Source organism: Rhodnius prolixus, unplaced genomic scaffold (assembly GCF_049639745.1).
Source record: "Rhodnius prolixus isolate KJV_2025 unplaced genomic scaffold, Rpr scaffold_1, whole genome shotgun sequence".
Lineage (NCBI taxonomy): Eukaryota > Metazoa > Arthropoda > Insecta > Hemiptera > Reduviidae > Rhodnius > Rhodnius prolixus.
Window position 1 is genome coordinate 60,538,821 of NW_027411581.1, and position 5,769 is coordinate 60,544,589.

At 26.9% G+C, this 5,769-nt stretch overlaps 1 long non-coding RNA gene across 1 annotated transcript; it reads left to right on the forward strand.

Annotated features, from left to right (window-relative positions):
- The first annotated feature begins 888 nt into the window (after nt 1-888).
- On the forward strand, nt 889-4,907 carry LOC141450646 (uncharacterized). The gene is made up of 3 exons (XR_012456210.1): nt 889-1,055; nt 2,831-4,394; nt 4,491-4,907. It is a non-coding gene; the product is annotated as an uncharacterized lncRNA (long non-coding RNA).
- Nucleotides 4,908-5,769: the final 862 nt, after the last annotated feature.

Here is a 5,769-nt window from a genome sequence, read left to right on the forward strand (position 1 = left end):
TTATTGGACCTACACCGTTTCCTCCTACAAGTTTTGCATATATATTGAAGTTTTTGATTGTTTTTTTAGTACTGAAAAGCGATTTTTACCTCATTATCAACGCCTTTCTTCATGGATATGTTGTTCTTCGTATAGTGGAAAGGCGTAATAAAATTTGGGGTAAAAAAATAATGAAACCACATGGAATTATGAGAGGGACATTAATACTCGAAATTGAATATTGAACTACAGCTCTGCACTTCACGCCTTCAATTTCAGTTATACATTTAACGCCCACGGTCCTAAGATTGTAATACTTACACTCATTAATTACAAAATTGACAAATAAATTTAATTAAATAAAAAAAAAATAAATAAAAGAAACAGTTCTTATAGAATTTACTTCATTAAAATTTTTTCAAATTTGCTAAACATTTAAGATCTATTTGAAACTTAAATTACTTAAATTTTATAATTTACTCGATTTAAATGAAATAGGGATTAATTCAAAATTATCAACATCTTTAGAAGCTCAAACATTTTACATTCCAAAATCAAATTGTAGTTCGGATGGTTTTGTTAGTGGCCCGACAATGGTTAAAATTAAAAATAATTTCAAATCAATAACATTTGCCATTTTAAAATATTAATTGAAATTTACTTAAGCTGATTATTTCTTTAATTACTCGGACAAATCATCGATTTGCGGTAAGTAGACTTCATGTTGACTTTAAAAAAATTTAAAGTTAAGCTAGCTAGCTAGTAAATTATTTTGAAATTATTCTATAAAATTACTTAATTGAAAATTGCTTTCTATGTTATCTTACACTTCTTTTTAGATCGATGAAATCATTTTTTGCTCAATATATTTTATTCCTAATTATTTTTGTTTTGTTTTTTATTTACAGATGCAACACATCCATTGACATGTTTGCAACCATCAAAAAGATTTATCTGTGATCGTTGTGGTAATTCCTATATGCATCATGAAAGTTTATATACTCATAAAAAGTATAAATGTGGAAAAGAACCACAATTCCATTGCCCGCACTGTTCGTATAAATCAAATTATAAAGGTAACTTAAAGCAACATATTTTTATGCAACACGATAATCCTGGTATTACTAAAATGTTTAAACTTAAATTTTCTTAAAAGAAAAGTCTTTTAAGTTTGTGGACGGAGAAGTGAGAAATCTCTTCACTTTTGTTCTGTTTTATTTTTCTAAACTTTGTTGCATTTCATATTATTTTTGTTTTTTATTGCTATTGTATTTTATTATTTCATTGTTCTTATTATACAAAATGTATTCAAAGACTTGATGAATATCTTCTGTACTCGAAGAATAAATGATCACACATTACTTTGTGTAGAGTTGGTTTTGTTGAACATGCCATACTCCCAATCCTGAATCATTAGAGATGTTTTCCTTTTATAATCTGCTTCTTCATTCAGATTTGAATACACTCACCAATTATCATTAAAATATCATGATGAACTTTTCAACTATAACGATAATCTTATCACATGGTTCTTGTTTAAATGGACTTATGGTTGCTGAACACACTTAATGAACTTTTTTTTACTGATGATGAGTGAATTCATGGAATCTGTTGAAGCAGGCTTATATTGTGGAAAATGTCTTTTATATTTTCCAGAACTATGTCCTGCCCTAGTTACTCATTTAATCCTTTTGCCTTTGTTTTGATATTTATATATGCCATTGCTTCAATTTTGTCTGTTTATAAATCATGCTATATTATTTCCCCTGTGATTACAAGATAGGCTAGCATTTCACTTGAATAAACATATTTGCTTAAAGAAGAAAAATAGAATAACCATTAATTTGAATTTATGTTCAATATTATATTCCCATAATAGTAAAAATGGTATCACTACTCTATGTCGTACAAGCCCGATCCAATTACTGGCGAAAGAAGAAGAAGAAATAGCATATTAGTATGTTCTGAAACCTTTAATAGATCTTACACAAAAAGCAACTAACTTCATTGGTCAGATGATTGTGGCTGACAACATTGTGTATAGATTTTGTAGAAAACCGGCTTCCACTATTTTCATTAGATGTTGAATGCTCCATAACTAACATTTATTTGAAATATTTTTAAGCAAAAATTTGCATTTAATGGATCTGGTGGGTACTTAGATTAGACTTAAATCTCAACAGACATTTCAAGTTAGTCAGCATCAATAAAACAACTAACGTAATTATAAAAATAAAATTTGTGTCACTTTTTTTTGTAGGCTGAAGTCTTAAGGCTACAGGTGGAATATCGTTCTCATTGATGGAACTAGTACTAATAATTTTTAGAAAAAAGTAAAAAATACGTGCCATTTCTGGTAATTCAAACGTGGCTAGCCGTGATTAGAAAAAAAAAAGCTAATAGCTTTAAATTTTTTGATAGAATAGCCCTAAGAGAAAAACTTTTAGATCAAATGTTTTTTGTTTTTCAAAATTTTGAAATTTAATAGTACAATAAAGGGTACCCAAACAAGTTTCAGTAATAATCAAATCGTCAGTATGTATCGAGTGTATTTTTCTTGCAAAAAGGAGTCACATTCGTGCATAAAAATTGCTCAATCCAAAAGTAAATCCATATAACATTCCTGTAATGTGTTCTAAATACTATGACTATAAATTCTAAAAAGTTTAGAACCACCTAATGGGTGACGGATTGATAACTGGTACACTGTAGATGTTATATAAAACCTCAACCTTGTGAAATGCTGGTCTTCTTCTTGTTTAATGGGTATTTGGTTACCCAATTTAGCTACCAAATGTAATTAAAATTAATCATTAGTTTTCTATGTTTTTTTTTTTCCGTATGCCAACAGGTCATCAAATCATGTATCCGTGTGTGGTATGTGGTCGAAGCTATAAAAGTCGACCCAGTTTGAACAAGCATAGAAGGTTTAGTTGCGACAAAGAGCCACAGTTTCCTTGTCCTAAATGCCCTTATAGGGCTAGACAGAAAGTACATCTGAAGACTCACTTCTTCACTAGGCACGGTGACGGTTGTCGCCTTCTATTTTAATATATTTAAACATATAAATATTCAAAAAATTTATCTCGCTTCCTATTTAATTTTGTTCATAGACTAAATAATTAATTAAATAAATAAGAAACACGTACACATAAACTAAACCATACGTACATAAAAATTAAAAATATATATTTATAGGATGAAAATACAAAAAAAAAAAAAAAAAAAAAAAGAAAGAGGATGAATTAGTAAAAAAATAAAATACGTTTATTATAATTATTATTATTTACTAATAATGTACAATAGTTTAAGTGTATATAAACATTATGATATAGTGCAATAAAAATATTAATAATTTTTTTTATGGTTAGATGTTCCTTCAGACAAAGAAAATGTGGAGATAAAATTTCTTATCTTGAGCATTTATTAAGTATATAATAAAATTAGTTGCTTTGTATGAAATTTAAATAAATAAATTTAGAAAAAGATAAGCTTTTAAATTTAATTCATTTAACAAAAAAAAAACTATGATATTATTGATTGGGTAGATATTGTCTACGAAATTATTCTTTACATAGCTATTTCTTTTTTTTTTTTAAGAATTCATTTTGTTAATTTGAGAAACTCCTTTTTTTCAAATTTTATTCTTTAGAATATAAGACAATAAAAAATATAAATAGGGTGAATTAGAGAAAAAAAAAAATCATGTCATTGTTCTTTTCAAAGTGACAATATTGTCTATTAATTGTATTGCATTTTATAAATTCAGTACATAGTTTAAAATATTTAAGGAAATCAATTCTGTGCTTTCCATTATATTGTAAACGTATAAAAGTATCGTGTAAAATTGGAACACACAATTTTGTATTAGGAATAATTAATTTTCTCTTCGTTTTGTATTATCCTTTGTATATTTATTTATTTGTATTTACTGTTATTAATTTAACACCTTAGTTATTTTTAAATTAATTGGCACCCTATGTCTTCAGTAAGAAGGAGTATTTAAAAAATATATAACAAAAAAAAAAAGATGTCAAAGAACAAGTTATATACTCTTGAAATTATATTTAGAAATTTACATAGACTATGTACTAAAAATAAAGGAAAAAAAAAAATACAGTATTTACAAAATTTCGTAAAGATTTTTGAGTCTATTTATTTGTTTTGTTTTTTATTTAATATTCTAATTTATTATATAATTTTTTTTAAATACTAGAAATGAATTAGTAAGACGTTTAGCCTTGCAAGATAACTTCTTTTGACTTAAAAACTATTTACGGTACTCCTGAGGGCAATTATTATATAAATCACTCAACGAAGAGATTAAATTATTTGTTTATTTCAAGATGTTTTAAAAGGCGAAGAAGAAGATGAAGGCCTAAGTTTTTTTAAAATCACCTCCCAGGATGAAGAAAGTACTGTTTTCTATTATTTCTATCATTAATTATTTATAAAATAAACTAATTAAAGAGATTTTAATTAAAATAAATTCCAATTTATTCTGTTTACAGAAATGCCGAAGCTAGTCACAGATCTGTTAAAGGAAAAAAATCATCCATGTCCGGATTGTGGAAAATCATATTTAAGGAGAAAAAGTTTGTATAATCATCGTCGCTACGAATGTGGACAGAAAGGGCAATTTACTTGTACAGTTTGCAATTATAGGGCTAAACAAAAAGTACACTTAAAAACACATTATTTTACCAAACATTCCATGTTTTCTAAAAAGATATTTTGATTTTGTAATTATTTTTATTTTTTTTTTATAGTAATGGTCAAAAATAGTTTGTGATAAAATAGTGTTTATTAGAACGAATTAGTTTCATGTTTTTTATTCGTTAAAAGAATATTGTAAGATATATTTTGATAAACTATAGAATTAAAACGGTGATAGTCCATGAAGTTTTCGGAAGTTCGTTGAATACTTATTCTGGGAAAAACATTAGAGAAAAGCACAAACATGTTCACGTGCATCACCAAGTTTGTATAAGTATATATAAATATATATGAGTGGCGTAGATTCGCGTCCCGTAATAATACCTTTTCTAAGGTTTAATTAAACAGCAAGCCTAGCAATGTATCTGCTAGTCTTAAACTCTTATTTGAGTAAGAGACCTTCCTTTTTTTTTTTTTTTTAATCTCGCAGCATCGCAAGCCCATCATTGTCATTCAGATAAATCGTACTAACATATATGGTATTTTTTGGCATGTTAAGGGACACCCCACAAACAAGAATAACTTGATTTATTAGAGATTCACACACATTTAGTGACTTCACATTTTTCTCTAACCGTGTGGTCGTTACAATCTGAATATTCAGAAGCATGGCGAGTTGTACACAATGTTTTAGCAGCTCTTAAACTGTATCTCACTTTGATAGGAGGGCCTACCATTTCTTTGAACTGGACTTTTAAATTGTGGGCCTTGAATTTTGCGATCCATTTTTTTTTTCAAAAAGAAAACTTTTTTCTAAAGATTTCTTTCTTTATTTTGTATGCACTTTAATGCTTGGTTAGCTGGTGCATATTTTTAGGTATTAACAAAATAATAATTAGTTGATTTGTTGACAAAATAAAACTAGGTTTACTCGAAATCTTATTTTCTAAACTTGTACACTAGTTGCGAAAAAAAGCAGTAGGTTGTGCATGAATTTAATATTAAAAATAATACATTTTCTAGTCTGTCATTGTATAGTAAAATTCATTTTGTCAAAAAATCTGTTATGTTATTCTATTATAGTTTAAATAAAATGAAAATTAGGTAATTAAGAGAATTTATTGATTAAAAAAT